We start from the raw sequence: 20,751 nt of genomic DNA, 5'->3' as shown, positions 1-20,751 counted from the left end.
AGTGAGGCCTCATTATACCCCTGTATAAGGATCTAGTGACGCAGTGTAGACTGTTATTCAGCATTGCTGTGTCCTCAGATTGTCAGCTCTTGTGATCAGGCCCCTGCTCCTCGCTCCGGTCTCTCCTGTACAGTGAGGCCTCATTATACCCCTGTATAAGGATCTAGTGACGCAGTGTAGACTGTTATTCAGCATTGCTGTCTCCTCAGATTGTCAGCTCTTGTGATCAGGCCCCTGCTCCTCGCTCCGGTCTCTCCTGTACAGTGAGGCCTCATTATACCCCTGTATAAGGATCTAGTGACGCAGTGTAGACTGTTATTCAGCATTGCTGTCTCCTCAGATTGTCAGCTCTTGTGATCAGGCCCCTGCTCCTCGCTCCGGTCTCTCCTGTACAGTGAGGCCTCATTATACCCCTGTATAAGGATCTAGTGACACAGTGTAGACTGTTATTCAGCATTGCTGTGTCCTCAGATTGTCAGCTCTTGTGATCAGGCCCCTGCTCCTCGCTCCGGTCTCTCCTGTACAGTGAGGCCTCATTATACCCCTGTATAAGGATCTAGTGATGCAGTGTAGACTGTGATTCAGCATTGCTGTGTCCTCAGATTGTCAGCTCTTGTGATCAGGCCCCCGCTCCTCGCTCCGGTCTCTCCTGTACAGTGAGGCCTCATTATACCCCTGTATAAGGATCTAGTGACGCAGTGTAGACTGTTATTCAGCATTGCTGTCTCCTCAGATTGTCAGCTCTTGTGATCAGGCCCCTGCTCCTCGCTCCGGTCTCTCCTGTACAGTGAGGCCTCATTATACCCCTGTATAAGGATCTAGTGACGCAGTGTAGACTGTTATTCAGCATTGCTGTCTCCTCAGATTGTCAGCTCTTGTGATCAGGCCTCTGCTCCTCGCTCCGGTCTCTCCTGTACAGTGAGGCCTCATTATACCCCTGTATAAGGATCTAGTGACGCAGTGTAGACTGTTATTCAGCATTGCTGTCTCCTCAGATTGTCAGCTCTTGTGATCAGGCCTCTGCTCCTCGCTCCGGTCTCTCCTGTACAGTGAGGCCTCATTATACCCCTGTATAAGGATCTAGTGACGCAGTGTAGACTGTTATTCAGCATTGCTGTCTCCTCAGATTGTCAGCTCTTGTGATCAGGCCCCTGCTCCTTGCTCCGGTCTCTTCTGTACAGTGAGGTCTCATTATACCCCTGTATAAGGATCTAGTGACGCAGTGTAGACTGTTATTCAGCATTGCTGTTTCCTCAGATTGTCAGCTCTTGTGATCAGGCCCCTGCTCCTCGCTCCGGTCTCTCCTGTACAGTGAGGTCTCATTATACCCCTGTATAAGGATCTAGTGACGCAGTGTAGACTGTTATTCAGCATTGCTGTGTCCTCAGATTGTCAGCTCTTGTGATCATGCCTCTGCTCCTCGCTCCGGTCTCTCCTGTACAGTGAGGCCTCATTATACCCCTGTATAAGGATCTAGTGACGCAGTGTAGACTGTTATTCAGCATTGCTGTCTCCTCAGATTGTCAGCTCTTGTGATCAGGCCTCTGCTCCTCGCTCCGGTCTCTCCTGTACAGTGAGGCCTCATTATACCCCTGTATAAGGATCTAGTGACGCAGTGTAGACTGTTATTCAGCATTGCTGTCTCCTCAGATTGTCAGCTCTTGTGATCAGGCCTCTGCTCCTCGCTCCGGTCTCTCCTGTACAGTGAGGCCTCATTATACCCCTGTATAAGGATCTAGTGACGCAGTGTAGACTGTTATTCAGCATTGCTGTCTCCTCAGATTGTCAGCTCTTGTGATCAGGCCCCTGCTCCTCGCTCCGGTCTCTCCTGTGCAGTGAGGCCTCATTATACCCCTGTATAAGGATCTAGTGACGCAGTGTAGACTGTTATTCAGCATTGCTGTGTCCTCAGATTGTCAGCTCTTGTGATCAGGCCCCGGCTCCTCGCTCCGGTCTCTCCTGTACAGTGAGGCCTCATTATACCCCTGTATAAGGATCTAGTGACGCAGTGTAGACTGTTATTCAGCATTGCTGTGTCCTCAGATTGTCAGCTCTTGTGATCAGGCCTCTGCTCCTCGCTCCGGTCTCTCCTGTACAGTGAGGCCTCATTATACCCCTGTATAAGGATCTAGTGATGCAGTGTAGACTGTTATTCAGCATTGCTGTGTCCTCAGATTGTCAGCTCTTGTGATCAGGCCCCTGCTCCTCGCTCCGGTCTCTCCTGTACAGTGAGGCCTCATTATACCCCTGTATAAGGATCTAGTGATGCAGTGTAGACTGTTATTCAGCATTGCTGTCTCCTCAGATTGTCAACTCTTGTGATCAGGACTCTGCTCCTCGCTCCGGTCTCTCCTGTACAGTGAGGCCTCATTATACCCCTGTATAAGGATCTAGTGACGCAGTGTAGACTGTTATTCAGCATTGCTGTGTCCTCAGATTGTCAGCTCTTGTGATCAGGCCTCTGCTCCTCGCTCCGGTCTCTCCTGTACAGTGAGGCCTCATTATACCCCTGTATAAGGATCTAGTGATGCAGTGTAGACTGTTATTCAGCATTGCTGTGTCCTCAGATTGTCAACTCTTGTGATCAGGCCTCTGCTCCTCGCTCCGGTCTCTCCTGTACAGTGAGGCCTCATTATACCCCTGTATAAGGATCTAGTGATGCAGTGTAGACTGTTATTCAGCATTGCTGTGTCCTCAGATTGTCAACTCTTGTGATCAGGCCTCTGCTCCTCGCTCCGGTCTCTCCTGTACAGTGAGGCCTCATTATACCCCTGTATAAGGATCTAGTGACGCAGTGTAGACTGTTATTCAGCATTGCTGTGTCCTCAGATTGTCAACTCTTGTGATCAGGCCTCTGCTCCTCGCTCCGGTCTCTCCTGTACAGTGAGGCCTCATTATACCCCTGTATAAGGATCTAGTGATGCAGTGTAGACTGTTATTCAGCATTGCTGTGTCCTCAGATTGTCAGCTCTTGTGATCAGGCCTCTGCTCCTCGCTCCGGTCTCTCCTGTACAGTGAGGCCTCATTATACCCCTGTATAAGGATCTAGTGATGCAGTGTAGACTGTTATTCAGCATTGCTGTGTCCTCAGATTGTCAGCTCTTGTGATCAGGCCTCTGCTCCTCGCTCCGGTCTCTCCTGTACAGTGAGGCCTCATTATACCCCTGTATAAGGATCTAGTGACACAGTGTAGACTGTTATTCAGCATTGCTGTCTCCTCAGATTGTCAGCTCTTGTGATCAGGCCCCTGCTCCTCGCTCCGGTCTCTCCTGTACAGTGAGGTCTCATTATACCCCTGTATAAGGATCTAGTGACGCAGTGTAGACTGTTATTCAGCATTGCTGTCTCCTCAGATTGTCAGCTCTTGTGATCAGGACCCTGCTCCTCGCTCCGGTCTCTCCTGTACAGTGAGGGTCTCATTATACCCCTGTATAAGGGTCTAGTGATGCAGTGTAGACTGTTATTCAGCATTGCTGTGTCCTCAGATTGTCAGCTCTTGTGATCAGGCCTCTGCTCCTCGCTCCGGTCTCTCCTGTACAGTGAGGCCTCATTATACCCCTGTATAAGGATCTAGTGACGCAGTGTAGACTGTTATTCAGCATTGCTGTGTCCTCAGATTGTCAGCTCTTGTGATCAGGCCCCTGCTCCTCGCTCCGGACTCTCCTGTACAGTGAGGCCTCATTATACCCCTGTATAAGGATCTAGTGATGCAGTGTAGACTGTTATTCAGCATTGCTGTCTCCTCAGATTGTCAGCTCTTGTGATCAGGGCCCTGCTCCTCGCTCCGGTCTCTCCTGTACAGTGAGGCCTCATTATACCCCTGTATAAGGATCTAGTGACGCAGTGTAGACTGTTATTCAGCATTGCTGTCTCCTCAGATTGTCAGCTCTTGTGATCAGGCCCCTGCTCCTCGCTCCGGTCTCTCCTGTACAGTGAGGCCTCATTATACCCCTGTATAAGGATCTAGTGACGCAGTGTAGACTGTTATTCAGCATTGCTGTGTCCTCAGATTGTCAGCTCTTGTGATCAGGCCCTGGCTCCTCGCTCCGGTCTCTCCTGTACAGTGAGGCCTCATTATACCCCTGTATAAGGATCTAGTGATGCAGTGTAGACTGTTATTCAGCATTGCTGTGTCCTCAGATTGTCAGCTCTTGTGATCAGGCCCCTGCTCCTCGCTCCGGTCTCTCCTGTACAGTGAGGCCTCATTATACCCCTGTATAAGGATCTAGTGATGCAGTGTAGACTGTTATTCAGCATTGCTGTGTCCTCAGATTGTCAGCTCTTGTGATCAGGCCCCTGCTCCTCGCTCCGGTCTCTCCTGTACAGTGAGGCCTCATTATACCCCTGTATAAGGATCTAGTGATGCAGTGTAGACTGTTATTCAGCATTGCTGTGTCCTCAGATTGTCAACTCTTGTGATCAGGCCTCTGCTCCTCGCTCCGGTCTCTCCTGTACAGTGAGGCCTCATTATACCCCTGTATAAGGATCTAGTGATGCAGTGTAGACTGTTATTCAGCATTGCTGTGTCCTCAGATTGTCAGCTCTTGTGATCAGGCCTCTGCTCCTCGCTCCGGTCTCTCCTGTACAGTGAGGCCTCATTATACCCCTGTATAAGGATCTAGTGATGCAGTGTAGACTGTTATTCAGCATTGCTGTGTCCTCAGATTGTCAGCTCTTGTGATCAGGCCTCTGCTCCTCGCTCCGGTCTCTCCTGTACAGTGAGGCCTCATTATACCCCTGTATAAGGATCTAGTGACACAGTGTAGACTGTTATTCAGCATTGCTGTCTCCTCAGATTGTCAGCTCTTGTGATCAGGCCCCTGCTCCTCGCTCCGGTCTCTCCTGTACAGTGAGGCCTCATTATACCCCTGTATAAGGATCTAGTGACGCAGTGTAGACTGTTATTCAGCATTGCTGTGTCCTCAGATTGTCAGCTCTTGTGATCAGGCCTCTGCTCCTCGCTCCGGTCTCTCCTGTACAGTGAGGCCTCATTATACCCCTGTATAAGGATCTAGTGATGCAGTGTAGACTGTTATTCAGCATTGCTGTCTCCTCAGATTGTCAGCTCTTGTGATCAGGCCCCTGCTCCTCGCTCCGGTCTCTCCTGTACAGTGAGGCCTCATTATACCCCTGTATAAGGATCTAGTGACGCAGTGTAGACTGTTATTCAGCATTGCTGTCTCCTCAGATTGTCAGCTCTTGTGATCAGGCCCCTGCTCCTCGCTCCGGTCTCTCCTGTACAGTGAGGCCTCATTATACCCCTGTATAAGGATCTAGTGATGCAGTGTAGACTGTTATTCAGCATTGCTGTCTCCTCAGATTGTCAGCTCTTGTGATCAGGCCCCTGCTCCTCGCTCCGGTCTCTCCTGTACAGTGAGGCCTCATTATACCCCTGTATAAGGATCTAGTGACGCAGTGTAGACTGTTATTCAGCATTGCTGTCTCCTCAGATTGTCAGCTCTTGTGATCAGGCCTCTGCTCCTCGCTCCGGTCTCTCCTGTACAGTGAGGCCTAATTATACCCCTGTATAAGGATCTAGTGACGCAGTGTAGACTGTTATTCAGCATTGCTGTTTCCTCAGATTGTCAGCTCTTGTGATCAGGCCCCTGCTCCTCGCTCCGGTCTCTCCTGTACAGTGAGGCCTCATTATACCCCTGTATAAGGATCTAGTGACGCAGTGTAGACTGTTATTCAGCATTGCTGTCTCCTCAGATTGTCAGCTCTTGTGATCAGGCCTCTGCTCCTCGCTCCGGTCTCTCCTGTACAGTGAGGCCTCATTATACCCCTGTATAAGGATCTAGTGACGCAGTGTAGACTGTTATTCAGCATTGCTGTTTCCTCAGATTGTCAGCTCTTGTGATCAGGCCCCTGCTCCTCGCTCCGGTCTCTCCTGTACAGTGAGGTCTCATTATACCCCTGTATAAGGATCTAGTGACGCAGTGTAGACTGTTATTCAGCATTGCTGTGTCCTCAGATTGTCAGCTCTTGTGATCAGGCCTCTGCTCCTCGCTCCGGTCTCTCCTGTACAGTGAGGCCTCATTATACCCCTGTATAAGGATCTAGTGACGCAGTGTAGACTGTTATTCAGCATTGCTGTCTCCTCAGATTGTCAGCTCTTGTGATCAGGCCTCTGCTCCTCGCTCCGGTCTCTCCTGTACAGTGAGGCCTCATTATACCCCTGTATAAGGATCTAGTGACGCAGTGTAGACTGTTATTCAGTATTGCTGTCTCCTCAGATTGTCAGCTCTTGTGATCAGGCCCCTGCTCCTCGCTCCGGTCTCTCCTGTGCAGTGAGGCCTCATTATACCCCTGTATAAGGATCTAGTGACGCAGTGTAGACTGTTATTCAGCATTGCTGTGTCCTCAGATTGTCAGCTCTTGTGATCAGGCCCCGGCTCCTCGCTCCGGTCTCTCCTGTACAGTGAGGCCTCATTATACCCCTGTATAAGGATCTAGTGACGCAGTGTAGACTGTTATTCAGCATTGCTGTGTCCTCAGATTGTCAGCTCTTGTGATCAGGCCTCTGCTCCTCGCTCCGGTCTCTCCTGTACAGTGAGGCCTCATTATACCCCTGTATAAGGATCTAGTGATGCAGTGTAGACTGTTATTCAGCATTGCTGTGTCCTCAGATTGTCAGCTCTTGTGATCAGGCCTCTGCTCCTCGCTCCGGTCTCTCCTGTACAGTGAGGCCTCATTATACCCCTGTATAAGGATCTAGTGATGCAGTGTAGACTGTTATTCAGCATTGCTGTGTCCTCAGATTGTCAGCTCTTGTGATCAGGCCCCTGCTCCTCGCTCCGGTCTCTCCTGTACAGTGAGGCCTCATTATACCCCTGTATAAGGATCTAGTGACGCAGTGTAGACTGTTTTTCAGCATTGCTGTGTCCTCAGATTGTCAGCTCTTGTGATCAGGCCCCGGCTCCTCGCTCCGGTCTCTCCTGTACAGTGAGGCCTCATTATACCCCTGTATAAGGATCTAGTGACGCAGTGTAGACTGTTATTCAGCATTGCTGTGTCCTCAGATTGTCAGCTCTTGTGATCAGGCCCCTGCTCCTCGCTCCGGTCTCTCCTGTACAGTGAGGTCTCATTATACCCCTGTATAAGGATCTAGTGATGCAGTGTAGACTGTTATTCAGCATTGCTGTGTCCTCAGATTGTCAGCTCTTGTGATCAGGCCCCTGCTCCTCGCTCTGGTCTCTCCTGTACAGTGAGGCCTCATTATACCCCTTTATAAGGATCTAGTGATGCAGTGTAGACTGTTATTCAGCATTGCTGTGTCCTCAGATTGTCAGCTCTTGTGATCAGGCCCCTGCTCCTCGCTCCGGTCTCTCCTGTACAGTGAGGCCTCATTATACCCCTGTATAAGGATCTAGTGACGCAGTGTAGACTGTTATTCAGCATTGCTGTGTCCTCAGATTGTCAGCTCTTGTGATCAGGCCTCTGCTCCTCGCTCCGGTCTCTCCTGTACAGTGAGGCCTCATTATACCCCTGTATAAGGATCTAGTGATGCAGTGTAGACTGTTATTCAGCATTGCTGTGTCCTCAGATTGTCAGCTCTTGTGATCAGGCCCCTGCTCCTCGCTCCGGTCTCTCCTGTACAGTGAGGCCTCATTATACCCCTGTATAAGGATCTAGTGACGCAGTGTAGACTGTTATTCAGCATTGCTGTTTCCTCAGATTGTCAGCTCTTGTGATCAGGCCCCTGCTCCTCGCTCCGGTCTCTCCTGTACAGTGAGGCCTCATTATACCCCTGTATAAGGATCTAGTGACGCAGTGTAGACTGTTATTCAGCATTGCTGTTTCCTCAGATTGTCAGCTCTTGTGATCAGGCCCCTGCTCCTTGCTCCGGTCTCTCCTGTACAGTGAGGTCTCATTATACCCCTGTATAAGGATCTAGTGACGCAGTGTAGACTGTTATTCAGCATTGCTGTTTCCTCAGATTGTCAGCTCTTGTGATCAGGCCCCTGCTCCTCCCTCCGGACTCTCCTGTACAGTGAGGCCTCATTATACTCCTGTATAAGGATCTAGTGACGCAGTATAGACTGTTATTCAGCATTGCTGTCTCCTCAGATTGTCAGCTCTTGTGATCAGGCCCCTTCTCCTCGCTCCGGTCTCTTCTGTACAGTGAGGCCTCATTATACCCCTGTATAAGGATCTAGTGACGCAGTGTAGACTGTTATTCAGCATTGCTGTCTCCTCAGATTGTCAGCTCTTGTGATCAGGCCCCTGCTCCTTGCTCCGGTCTCTCCTGTACAGTGAGGCCTCATTATACCCCTGTATAAGGATCTAGTGACGCAGTGTAGACTGTTATTCAGTATTGCTGTGTCCTCAGATTGTCAGCTCTTGTGATCAGGCCCCTTCTCCTCGCTCCGGTCTCTTCTGTACAGTGAGGCCTCATTATACCCCTGTATAAGGATCTAGTGACGCAGTGTAGACTGTTATTCAGCATTGCTGTCTCCTCAGATTGTCAGCTCTTGTGATCAGGCCTCTGCTCCTCGCTCCGGTCTCTTCTGTACAGTGAGGCCTCATTATACCCCTGTATAAGGATCTAGTGACGCAGTGTAGACTGTTATTCAGCATTGCTGTCTCCTCAGATTGTCAGCTCTTGTGATCAGGCCCCTTCTCCTCGCTCCGGTCTCTTCTGTACAGTGAGGCCTCATTATACCCCTGTATAAGGATCTAGTGACGCTGTGTAGACTGTTATTCAGCATTGCTGTCTCCTCAGATTGTCAGCTCTTGTGATCAGGCCTCTGCTCCTCGCTCCGGTCTCTTCTGTACAGTGAGGCCTCATTATACCCCTGTATAAGGATCTAGTGACGCAGTGTAGACTGTTATTCAGCATTGCTGTCTCCTCAGATTGTCAGCTCTTGTGATCAGGCCCCTTCTCCTCGCTCCGGTCTCTTCTGTACAGTGAGGCCTCATTATACCCCTGTATAAGGATCTAGTGACGCTGTGTAGACTGTTATTCAGCATTGCTGTCTCCTCAGATTGTCAGCTCTTGTGATCAGGCCCCTGCTCCTTGCTCCGGTCTCTCCTGTACAGTGAGGCCTCATTATACCCCTGTATAAGGATCTAGTGACGCAGTGTAGACTGTTATTCAGTATTGCTGTGTCCTCAGATTGTCAGCTCTTGTGATCAGGCCCCTTCTCCTCGCTCCGGTCTCTTCTGTACAGTGAGGCCTCATTATACCCCTGTATAAGGATCTAGTGACGCAGTGTAGACTGTTATTCAGCATTGCTGTCTCCTCAGATTGTCAGCTCTTGTGATCAGGCCTCTGCTCCTCGCTCCGGTCTCTTCTGTACAGTGAGGCCTCATTATACCCCTGTATAAGGATCTAGTGACGCAGTGTAGACTGTTATTCAGCATTGCTGTCTCCTCAGATTGTCAGCTCTTGTGATCAGGCCCCTTCTCCTCGCTCCGGTCTCTTCTGTACAGTGAGGCCTCATTATACCCCTGTATAAGGATCTAGTGACGCAGTGTAGACTGTTATTCAGCATTGCTGTCTCCTCAGATTGTCAGCTCTTGTGATCAGGCCCCTGCTCCTCGCTCCGGTCTCTCCTGTACAGTGAGGCCTCATTATACCCCTGTATAAGGATCTAGTGACGCAGTGTAGACTGTTATTCAGCATTGCTGTCTCCTCAGATTGTCAGCTCTTGTGATCAGGCCCCTGCTCCTCGCTCCGGTCTCTCCTGTGCAGTGAGGCCTCATTATACCCCTGTATAAGGATCTAGTGATGCAGTGTAGACTGTTATTCAGCATTGCTGTGTCCTCAGATTGTCAGCTCTTGTGATCAGGCCCCTGCTCCTCGCTCCGGTCTCTCCTGTACAGTGAGGCCTCATTATACCCCTGTATAAGGATCTAGTGACGCAGTGTAGACTGTTATTCAGCATTGCTGTCTCCTCAGATTGTCAGCTCTTGTGATCAGGCCTCTGCTCCTCGCTCCGGTCTCTCCTGTACAGTGAGGCCTCATTATACCCCTGTATAAGGATCTAGTGATGCAGTGTAGACTGTTATTCAGCATTGCTGTGTCCTCAGATTGTCAGCTCTTGTGATCAGGCCCCTGCTCCTCGCTCCGGTCTCTCCTGTACAGTGAGGCCTCATTATACCCCTGTATAAGGATCTAGTGACGCAGTGTAGACTGTTATTCAGCATTGCTGTCTCCTCAGATTGTCAGCTCTTGTGATCAGGCCCCTGCTCCTCGCTCCGGTCTCTCCTGTACAGTGAGGCCTCATTATACCCCTGTATAAGGATCTAGTGACGCAGTGTAGACTGTTATTCAGCATTGCTGTCTCCTCAGATTGTCAGCTCTTGTGATCAGGCCCCCGCTCCTCGCTCCGGTCTCTCCTGTACAGTGAGGCCTCATTATACCCCTGTATAAGGATCTAGTGACGCAGTGTAGACTGTTATTCAGCATTGCTGTCTCCTCAGATTGTCAGCTCTTGTGATCAGGCCCCGGCTCCTCGCTCCGGTCTCTCCTGTACAGTGAGGCCTCATTATTCCCCTGTATAAGGATCTAGTGACGCAGTGTAGACTGTTATTCAGCATTGCTGTCTCCTCAGATTGTCAGCTCTTGTGATCAGGCCCCCGCTCCTCGCTCCGGTCTCTCCTGTACAGTGAGGCCTCATTATACCCCTGTATAAGGATCTAGTGACGCAGTGTAGACTGTTATTCAGCATTGCTGTCTCCTCAGATTGTCAGCTCTTGTGATCAGGCCCCGGCTCCTCGCTCCGGTCTCTCCTGTACAGTGAGGCCTCATTATACCCCTGTATAAGGATCTAGTGACGCAGTGTAGACTGTTATTCAGCATTGCTGTCTCCTCAGATTGTCAGCTCTTGTGATCAGGCCCCCGCTCCTCGCTCCGGTCTCTCCTGTACAGTGAGGCCTCATTATACCCCTGTATAAGGATCTAGTGACGCAGTGTAGACTGTTATTCAGCATTGCTGTCTCCTCAGATTGTCAGCTCTTGTGATCAGGCTCCTGCTCCTCGTTCCGGTCTCTCCTGTACAGTGAGGTCTCATTATACCCCTGTATAAGGATCTAGTGATGCAGTGTAGACTGTTATTCAGCATTGCTGTGTCCTCAGATTGTCAGCTCTTGTGATCAGGCCCCTGCTCCTCGCTCCGGTCTCTCCTGTACAGTGAGGCCTCATTATACCCCTGTATAAGGATCTAGTGACGCAGTGTAGACTGTTATTCAGCATTGCTGTTTCCTCAGATTGTCAGCTCTTGTGATCAGGCCCCTGCTCCTCGCTCCGGTCTCTCCTGTACAGTGAGGCCTCATTATACCCCTGTATAAGGATCTAGTGACGCAGTGTAGACTGTTATTCAGCATTGCTGTTTCCTCAGATTGTCAGCTCTTGTGATCAGGCCCCTGCTCCTTGCTCCGGTCTCTCCTGTACAGTGAGGTCTCATTATACCCCTGTATAAGGATCTAGTGACGCAGTGTAGACTGTTATTCAGCATTGCTGTCTCCTCAGATTGTCAGCTCTTGTGATCAGGCCCCTGCTCCTCCCTCCGGACTCTCCTGTACAGTGAGGCCTCATTATACTCCTGTATAAGGATCTAGTGACGCAGTATAGACTGTTATTCAGCATTGCTGTCTCCTCAGATTGTCAGCTCTTGTGATCAGGCCCCTTCTCCTCGCTCCGGTCTCTTCTGTACAGTGAGGCCTCATTATACCCCTGTATAAGGATCTAGTGACGCAGTGTAGACTGTTATTCAGCATTGCTGTCTCCTCAGATTGTCAGCTCTTGTGATCAGGCCCCTGCTCCTTGCTCCGGTCTCTCCTGTACAGTGAGGCCTCATTATACCCCTGTATAAGGATCTAGTGACGCAGTGTAGACTGTTATTCAGTATTGCTGTGTCCTCAGATTGTCAGCTCTTGTGATCAGGCCCCTTCTCCTCGCTCCGGTCTCTTCTGTACAGTGAGGCCTCATTATACCCCTGTATAAGGATCTAGTGACGCAGTGTAGACTGTTATTCAGCATTGCTGTCTCCTCAGATTGTCAGCTCTTGTGATCAGGCCTCTGCTCCTCGCTCCGGTCTCTTCTGTACAGTGAGGCCTCATTATACCCCTGTATAAGGATCTAGTGACGCAGTGTAGACTGTTATTCAGCATTGCTGTCTCCTCAGATTGTCAGCTCTTGTGATCAGGCCCCTTCTCCTCGCTCCGGTCTCTTCTGTACAGTGAGGCCTCATTATACCCCTGTATAAGGATCTAGTGACGCTGTGTAGACTGTTATTCAGCATTGCTGTCTCCTCAGATTGTCAGCTCTTGTGATCAGGCCCCTGCTCCTCGCTCCGGTCTCTCCTGTACAGTGAGGCCTCATTATACCCCTGTATAAGGATCTAGTGACGCAGTGTAGACTGTTATTCAGCATTGCTGTCTCCTCAGATTGTCAGCTCTTGTGATCAGGCCCCTGCTCCTCGCTCCGGTCTCTCCTGTACAGTGAGGCCTCATTATACCCCTGTATAAGGATCTAGTGATGCAGTGTAGACTGTTATTCAGCATTGCTGTGTCCTCAGATTGTCAGCTCTTGTGATCAGGCCCCTGCTCCTCGCTCCGGTCTCTCCTGTACAGTGAGGCCTCATTATACCCCTGTATAAGGATCTAGTGACGCAGTGTAGACTGTTATTCAGCATTGCTGTCTCCTCAGATTGTCAGCTCTTGTGATCAGGCCCCTGCTCCTCGCTCCGGTCTCTCCTGTACAGTGAGGCCTCATTATACCCCTGTATAAGGATCTAGTGACGCAGTGTAGACTGTTATTCAGCATTGCTGTCTCCTCAGATTGTCAGCTCTTGTGATCAGGCCCCCGCTCCTCGCTCCGGTCTCTCCTGTACAGTGAGGCCTCATTATACCCCTGTATAAGGATCTAGTGACGCAGTGTAGACTGTTATTCAGCATTGCTGTCTCCTCAGATTGTCAGCTCTTGTGATCAGGCCCCGGCTCCTCGCTCCGGTCTCTCCTGTACAGTGAGGCCTCATTATTCCCCTGTATAAGGATCTAGTGACGCAGTGTAGACTGTTATTCAGCATTGCTGTCTCCTCAGATTGTCAGCTCTTGTGATCAGGCCCCCGCTCCTCGCTCCGGTCTCTCCTGTACAGTGAGGCCTCATTATACCCCTGTATAAGGATCTAGTGACGCAGTGTAGACTGTTATTCAGCATTGCTGTCTCCTCAGATTGTCAGCTCTTGTGATCAGGCCCCGGCTCCTCGCTCCGGTCTCTCCTGTACAGTGAGGCCTCATTATACCCCTGTATAAGGATCTAGTGACGCAGTGTAGACTGTTATTCAGCATTGCTGTCTCCTCAGATTGTCAGCTCTTGTGATCAGGCTCCTGCTCCTCGTTCCGGTCTCTCCTGTACAGTGAGGTCTCATTATACCCCTGTATAAGGATCTAGTGATGCAGTGTAGACTGTTATTCAGCATTGCTGTGTCCTCAGATTGTCAGCTCTTGTGATCAGGCCCCTGCTCCTCGCTCCGGTCTCTCCTGTACAGTGAGGCCTCATTATACCCCTGTATAAGGATCTAGTGACGCAGTGTAGACTGTTATTCAGCATTGCTGTCTCCTCAGATTGTCAGCTCTTGTGATCCGGCCTCTGCTCCTCGGTTGCAGACAGTCTTACCATGTATTCCTTGCTAATCTGTGGCGTTTTTTGTACATGTCCTGTCTGAATTAGTAAGTGCTGCAATCTGTGTTGGCGCTGTATAAGAGTATAATCTGTAAATGTTGCAAGCGCTGTACACACACTCCAAAATATGTGCGCAAAGCATACTGAATGGTAAAATCAGACACTAAGAGCAGCTGCCGGGCCGGGGGGCTCGGTGTCGCCCCCTCACTGATCAGACATTGCTGACCTATTCTAAGGTCAGCCAGCATTAAAGTCACGGAGAACCTCGCAGGTGGACTTGTTTGAAGCCTGCAGAATGATCTGGACTAGGCCCAGTTTTGTTTCCATATTACACTGAGAAGATCCTTCATGTTCCCCACTGGCCCCTTCCTCCTGACCCCCCTATTCCTGCAGTGTAATAGAGTCATGTGCAGTAAGAATAGTCTCATATCTGGTGATCTGATAATGACCCAGCAGCAGCCCAGCGGGACGTCTATTCCCCCAGACTAGTCATCTGTACAGTCATTGCTGCAGTCATTCCCTCTTGGACGCGATTTATTCACATCCGTGTTTTTTCTGCAAATGGATGAAAACGCATGGAACTGCACCCTGATGAGGATCTGGTGGGAAATGTGAAATTCTGACTTCTGGGGCAGAGGATAGAGGGAGAGAGGAGAGGGGAGGATAGGGGGAGAGAGGAGAGGGGAGGATAGGGGGAGAGAAGAGAGGGGAGGAGAGGGGAGGAGAGAGGAGGGGGGAGGATAGGGTGAGAGAGGAGAGGGGAGGATAGGGTGAGAGAGGAGAGGGGAGGATAGGGGGAGAGAGGAGAGGGGAGGATAGGGGGAGAGAAGAGAGGGGAGGAGAGGGGAGGAGAGAGGAGGGGGGAGGATAGGGTGAGAGAGGAGAGGGGAGGATAGGGTGAGAGAGGAGAGGGGAGGATAGGGGGAGAGAGGAGAGGGGAGGATAGGGGGAGAGAGGAGAGGGGAGGATAGGGGGAGAGAGGGGAGGGGAGGATAGGGGGAGAGAGGAGAGGGGAGGATAGGGGGGAGAGGAGAGGGGAGGATAGGGGGGAGGGGAGGATAGGGTGAGAGAGGAGAGGGGAGGATAGGGGGAGAGAGGAGAGGGGAGGATAGGGGGAGAGAGGAGAGGGGAGGATAGGGGGAGAGAGGGGAGGATAGGGGGAGAGGGGAGGATAGGGGGAGAGAGGAGAGGGGAGGATAGGGGGAGAGAGGAGAGGGGAGGATAGGGGAGAGAGGAGAGGGGAGGATAGGGGGAGAGAGGAGAGGGGAGGATAGGGGGGAGGGGAGGATAGGGTGAGAGAGGAGAGGGGAGGATAGGGTGAGAGAGGAGAGGGGAGGATAGGGGGAGAGAGGATAGGGGGAGAGAGGAGAGGGGAGGATAGGGGGAGAGAGGAGAGGGGAGGATAGGGGGAGAGAGGAGAGGGGAGGATAGGGGGAGAGAGGAGAGGGGAGGATAGGGGGAGAGGGGAGGATAGGGGGCGAGAGGAGAGGGGAGGAGAGGGGAGGATGGGGGGAGAGAGGAGAGGGGAGGATAGGGGGAGAGAGGGGAGGGCAGGATAGGGGGAGAGAGGAGAGGGGAGGATAGGGGGAGAGAGGAGAGGGGAGGATAGGGTGAGAGAGGATAGGGTGAGAGAGGAGAGGGGAGGATAGGGGGAGAGAGGATAGGGGGAGAGAGGAGAGGGGAGGATAGGGGGAGAGAGGAGAGGGGAGGATAGGGGGAGAGAGGAGAGGGGAGGATAGGGGGGGAGAGGGGAGGATAGGGGGCGAGAGGAGGAGAGGGGAGGGGAGGATGGGGGGAGAGAGGAGAGGGGAGGATAGGGGGAGAGAGGAGAGGGGAGGATAGGGGGAGAGAGGAGAGGGGAGGATAGGGGGAGAGAGGAGAGGGGAGGATAGGGGGAGAGAGGGGAGGGGAGGATAGGGGGAGAGAGGAGAGGGGAGGATAGGGGGGAGAGGAGAGGGGAGGATAGGGGGAGAGAGGGGAGGGGAGGATAGGGGGAGAGAGGAGAGGGGAGGATAGGGGGGAGAGGAGAGGGGAGGATAGGGGGAGAGAGGAGAGGGGAGGATAGGGGGAGAGAGGGGAGGGGAGGATAGGGGGAGAGAGGAGAGGGGAGGATAGGGGGGAGAGGAGAGGGGAGGATAGGGGGGAGGGGAGGATAGGGTGAGAGAGGAGAGGGGAGGATAGGGGGAGAGAGGAGAGGGGAGGATAGGGGGAGAGAGGAGAGGGGAGGATAGGGGGAGAGAGGAGAGGGGGAGAGAGGAGAGGGGAGTATAGGGGGAGAGAGGAGAGGATGGGGGGAGAGAGGAGAGGGGAGGATGGGGGGGAGAGAGGAGAGGGGAGGAGGGGGGGAGAGGAGAGGGGAGGATAGGGGGAGAGGAGAGGGGGGGAGAGAGGAGAGGGGGGGAGAGAGGAGAGGGGGGGAGAGAGGAGAGGGGGGGAGAGAGGAGAGGGGGGGAGAGGGGGAGAGAGGGGAGGATAGGGGGAGAGAGGGGAGGATAGGGGGAGAGAGGGGAGGATAGGAGGAGAGGGGAGGATAGGGGGGAGAGGAGAGGGGAGGATAGGGGGAGAGGGGAGGATAGGGGGAGAGAGGAGCGGGGAGGATAGGGGGAGAGAGGGGAGGGGAGGATAGGGGGAGAGAGGGGAGGATAGGAGGAGAGGGGAGGAGAGGGGGGAGAGGAGAGGGGAGGATAGGGGGAGAGAGGAGAGGGGAGGATAGGGGGAGAGAGGAGCGGGGAGGATATGGGGAGAGAGGGGAGGGGAGGATAGGGGGAGAGAGGAGCGGGGAGGATATGGGGAGAGAGGAGAGGGGAGGATAGGGGGGAGAGGAGAGGGGAGGATAGGGGAGAGAGGAGAGGGGAGGATAGGGGGAGAGAGGAGAGGGGAGGATAGGGGGAGAGAGGAGCGGGGAGGATAGGGGGAGAGAGGGGAGGGGAGGATAGGGGGAGAGAGGGGAGGGGAGGATAGGGGGAGAGAGGGGAGGGGAGGATAGGGGGAGAGAGGAGAGGGGAGGATAGGGGGGAGAGGAGAGGGGAGGATAGGGGGGAGAGGAGAGGGGAGGATAGGGGGGAGAGGAGAGGGGAGGATAGGGGAGAGAGGAGAGGGGAGGATAGGGGAGAGAGGAGAGGGGAGGATAGGGGGAGAGAGGAGAGGGGAGGATAGGGGGAGAGGGGAGGATAGGGGGAGAGAGGAGAGGGGAGGATAGGGGGGAGAGGAGAGGGGAGGATAGGGGGGGGAGGATAGGGGGAGAGAGGAGAGGAGAGACTGGTGAAAGAAAACGGGGCTCGGAGCCTGCGCAGTATGAAATCCACATGCAGATTGGTCGCAGGCGTCCTGATTCAGCTGCGTCTACAGTGACTATCATATGGTTTTGCTGACACATATCAGGATGTCTGCAGATTTTTTTCAACACCCAAAATTTGCAACAAGCTGCGTTATGGGAGAACATGGAAAATCCTGATGCAAACGCAGGTCCGTGCCTCCCTATGTTAGTATAGGGATCTAATCTGGATCAGGATTGCTACACATCACAACGCACCGTACCACAGCGCTAGTGTGAACGCAGCCCCACTCGTGCAGCCCCTAACCAGGTGCCCCCATGTCATATACAGGCTCCCTATACATTATATCATTACCACACTGTAACACAGGGCACAAGCCCTTCTAGTGAGGCGGGAGAGATCACTGTGTGACAGAGCAGCGTGCGGGCATAGTCTAGATTATGTCTGCAGTCTGTTCCCATACAGCACATCCCTCACTTCCGAGCATCAGTGCCGCCACACGGACCCGTGTTCTCCTGGATCTGTGCTCCATAGAGCTCCATGTTAATTCCAGACGTGTAGCCGTGGATCCGTGCGTCTCCCTGCGCCTCGTGTTTTTCAGATGACACAAAACTGCAACAAGCTGCGTTTTGTGCATCTGGTAGAATATGTAGACACAGCGATCCGTGGGAAAACGGTGACAACTGGAGGCACAGTCCCATCCGTCACCACTGAAAGGCAATGGAGACGAAAACGGATCCGTGTGCAGCCAAAATATGCAAGTGTGACACCAGCTTAACCCCATAAGGCCATGTGCACACGGTGCGGATTCTGCTGCGGATCTGCAGCGTTTCTGGCCCTGCGGGTCCGCAGCATATTTAGGTGCGTTGTACAGTATCATTGTTTTCAATGGTAAACTGAATAACGCTGTGCACACGCTGCAGATTTTTCCACGTGGATTTGCTGCAGGTTCAAATCCACAGCATGTCAATTCTTTGTGCGGAATCCGCTGCGGTTTCAAACCTCCATTGTACAGGTGCTAATCCGCAGGCTGATCCGCGGGTCTTTTTTACCTGCAGATTTTTCCAAATCAGCAGCACCAAAAATCATGTGCACATGGCCTAATGATTGGGGCTGCACCTAGATCTCTGCACAGTCCTGCCTGAAATCACTTTATTATATTGCTTACCCTTAATGCCGCTTCTCCCTGGAGGGTTCCTGTCCTGAATCCTCCTCACTCACTCAGTGCTGCTGACTTTAACTAATAGTATACAGTACTATAGTATATGTGAGAATCTACCTGAGACCAATTTGCTGAGTCACTTGAGTTTAACCCCTCGACAGTCACATGCCATATACTGTATGCCATGCATGTCTGAAGCTAGGAGGAGTATATCACTTTAAATATTTCCACTCACTCCAGCACAGACAGCACACATTCCCTCTGTCTCCTGAAAACTCCGCCTCCTCCCAGATGAGTCACTGCCACTGCCTGGCGCCAGAAAAAGGAAAAAAAAAACCGGCTCGTTCACAGTGCAGAGCCGGCTCATTTCGTTCCCAGCCGGCTCTTTGAATCGGATCATTCATGAACGACACATCACTAGTTTGTGGTGAATCTGTGAGAGGAGAGTGTGGGGGGAGATCAGAGCTGTTCCTGTGGAGGCTCCTGCTCCATGTGACTGCGGCTCCTCAGTGTTGGGGACGGGCAGCATTGTATGGGGGATGTGCAGCGTCTCCTCCTCACCTCACGGCCCCCGCTGGAGGTGGAGTTACCACGGTGACCGGCCCCCGCTGGGGGTGGAGTTACCACGGTGACCGGCCCCCGCTGGAGGTGGAGTTACCACGGTGACCGTCCCCCGCTGGAGGTGGAGTTACCACGGTGACCGTCCCCCGCTGGAGGTGGAGTTACCACGGTGACCGTCCCCCGCTGGAGGTGGAGTTACCACGGTGACCGTCCTCCGCTGGAGGTGTAGTTACCCCGGTGACCGTCCCCCGCTGGAGGTGTAGTTACCACGGTGACCGTCCCCCGCTGGAGGTGTAGTTACCACGGTGACCGTCCTCCGCTGGAGGTGTAGGATTTTGCATACCTCCCAACTCTTTAAGAAGGGAAAGAGGGACAGGGGTTGCGGCATGCGCAGCGGCAGATTTTAGGCCACACCCCTGACCAGTGTCGCAGTTCGGTGCCATGGGCCCACCAGTAGCGATGACTTTGGGGGCTTTCACTTTTCACCTGCATACAGATGTTACATTCCCCTCGCTCACAAATTCCCCTCTGTCTCCATTTAATAATGAGCTGTAGAGTTTGGTGAATGATGAGGAGATGCGGCGTTCTGCCAAGTCCTGTCCATAGAGTGGGGATGGGACACCAGGTCTGCAGCGGGGCCCACCGGGGGATTCCCCTGTTACCCTACGGGCCGGTCCGAGCCTGACCACACCCATTTAGCGCTGCTGATCACTGTTCATAAACAATAATTATAAAGAGAAAAAATAAACTTATTTACAAGTAATGAATTAAAGTATTAATGCAAACATGGTAATAAGCCGCACAATCCATCACAGCTCCGCTCTATGAGGCCGGGGTCACACAGGGGAGAAACTCGGACGAGTCTCACATCTTAACACCCGGCACTCAGGAGCGGAGCGTGCGGCCCCGTGTCTTTCTGTGCGCGGCCCCGTGTCTCTCTGTGCGCGGCCCCGTGTCTCTCTGTGCGCGGCCCCGTGTCTCTCTGTGCGCGGCCCCGTGTCTCTCTGTGCGCGGCCCCGTGTCTCTCTGTGCGCGGCCCCGTGTCTCTCTGTGCGCGGCCCCGTGTCTCTCTGTGCGCGGCCCCGTGTCTCTCTGTGCGCGGCCCCGTGTCTCTCTGTGCGCGGCCCCGTGTCTCTCTGTGCGCGGCCCCGTGTCTCTGCGCGCGGCCCCGTGTCTCTCTGCGCGACCCCGTGTCTCTCTGCGCGGCCCCGTGTGGCTCCGTGCGCGGCCCCGTGTCTCTGTGCGGCCCCGTGTGGTCCCATGTACATCGCGCTGATCCACTTTCTAAATTTGGAACCGAATTCATATTTTTGTAAAGATGCAGATAAAAATGACCACTCAGGAGAATCGAAGGCCTTAGCCGCATCCAGCGAGGCCAAGACCCATTCATTATCTGGCACCAGGGAACTGCACTGGACACTGACTGAACTCTCCTAACATTAATAGATGTATTTATCCCGGACATGAAACCGGTCTGGTCTGGATGTATTATTCCTGGTATCACCGAATTTAATCTAGAGGCCAGGATTGTAGTGAAGATCTTATAGTCCACGTTTACCAACGATATGGGGAGGCACCTCACATTTATCAGTAGGAACTTACAAGTCTGATATTTGGCAACAGAAACTAATTTATTGTCATTGATCTTTACAGGGGTTCTCTGGGCATGTGATATTGACGTCCTATCCAAATCTGTGAGGGTCCGAAACCTGGCACCCCCAACAATCAGCTGTTAGCTCCGGCCTCCTGGGTGCTTCAGAACAGCCACTGTTCAGTGTCTGATATTGAGGAGGATAGGTTATCAATATCATACCCCTATAAGGTGCACCTGTCCTCGACCACCGCTGATGCACAGCAGAGGTGGACGGTGACCTTGACAACCAGCAGCAAATTATAGAATAAAAAATCCTTCCGTTACTGAGAACCAAGCAGATTTTTAATAAGAGGTAAATGTTGTGAAATGATCAATATTCCCCCCAAATATAGACATTACCCATATGCAATCAGATATAGGCAACTTCCATCCTCCTGCACGCCCCCCACTTCACCTTTCCGGTTCTCACTCTATACTTACACCCGCAGAGCCTTGTACAACATGTCCCCGGGTCACCACGACTGTAGCA

General features: G+C 52.6%; 1 protein-coding gene and 1 long non-coding RNA gene across 3 annotated transcripts in view; one reads left to right on the top strand and one right to left on the bottom strand.

Annotated features, from left to right (window-relative positions):
* LOC141073103 (uncharacterized) overlaps positions 1-18,145 on the bottom strand; it is a 44,114-nt gene extending 25,969 nt beyond the window's left edge. The window contains exon 1 of the long non-coding RNA XR_012226944.1: positions 18,074-18,145. This is a non-coding gene — a long non-coding RNA (uncharacterized lncRNA). The remainder of the gene's footprint in view (positions 1-18,073) is intronic.
* The window catches only part of LOC141073066 (uncharacterized), a 296,352-nt gene that overhangs the window by 237,258 nt on the left and 38,343 nt on the right, over positions 1-20,751 (top strand). The window lies entirely within an intron of this gene.

This window comes from Dendrobates tinctorius, unplaced genomic scaffold (genome assembly GCF_039654945.1).
Source record: "Dendrobates tinctorius isolate UK_male_01 unplaced genomic scaffold, ASM3965494v1 ptg000296l, whole genome shotgun sequence".
Lineage (NCBI taxonomy): Eukaryota > Metazoa > Chordata > Amphibia > Anura > Dendrobatidae > Dendrobates > Dendrobates tinctorius.
Note: the sequence above shows the minus strand (reverse complement) of the source record. Positions and strands in the feature narration are given on the sequence as shown.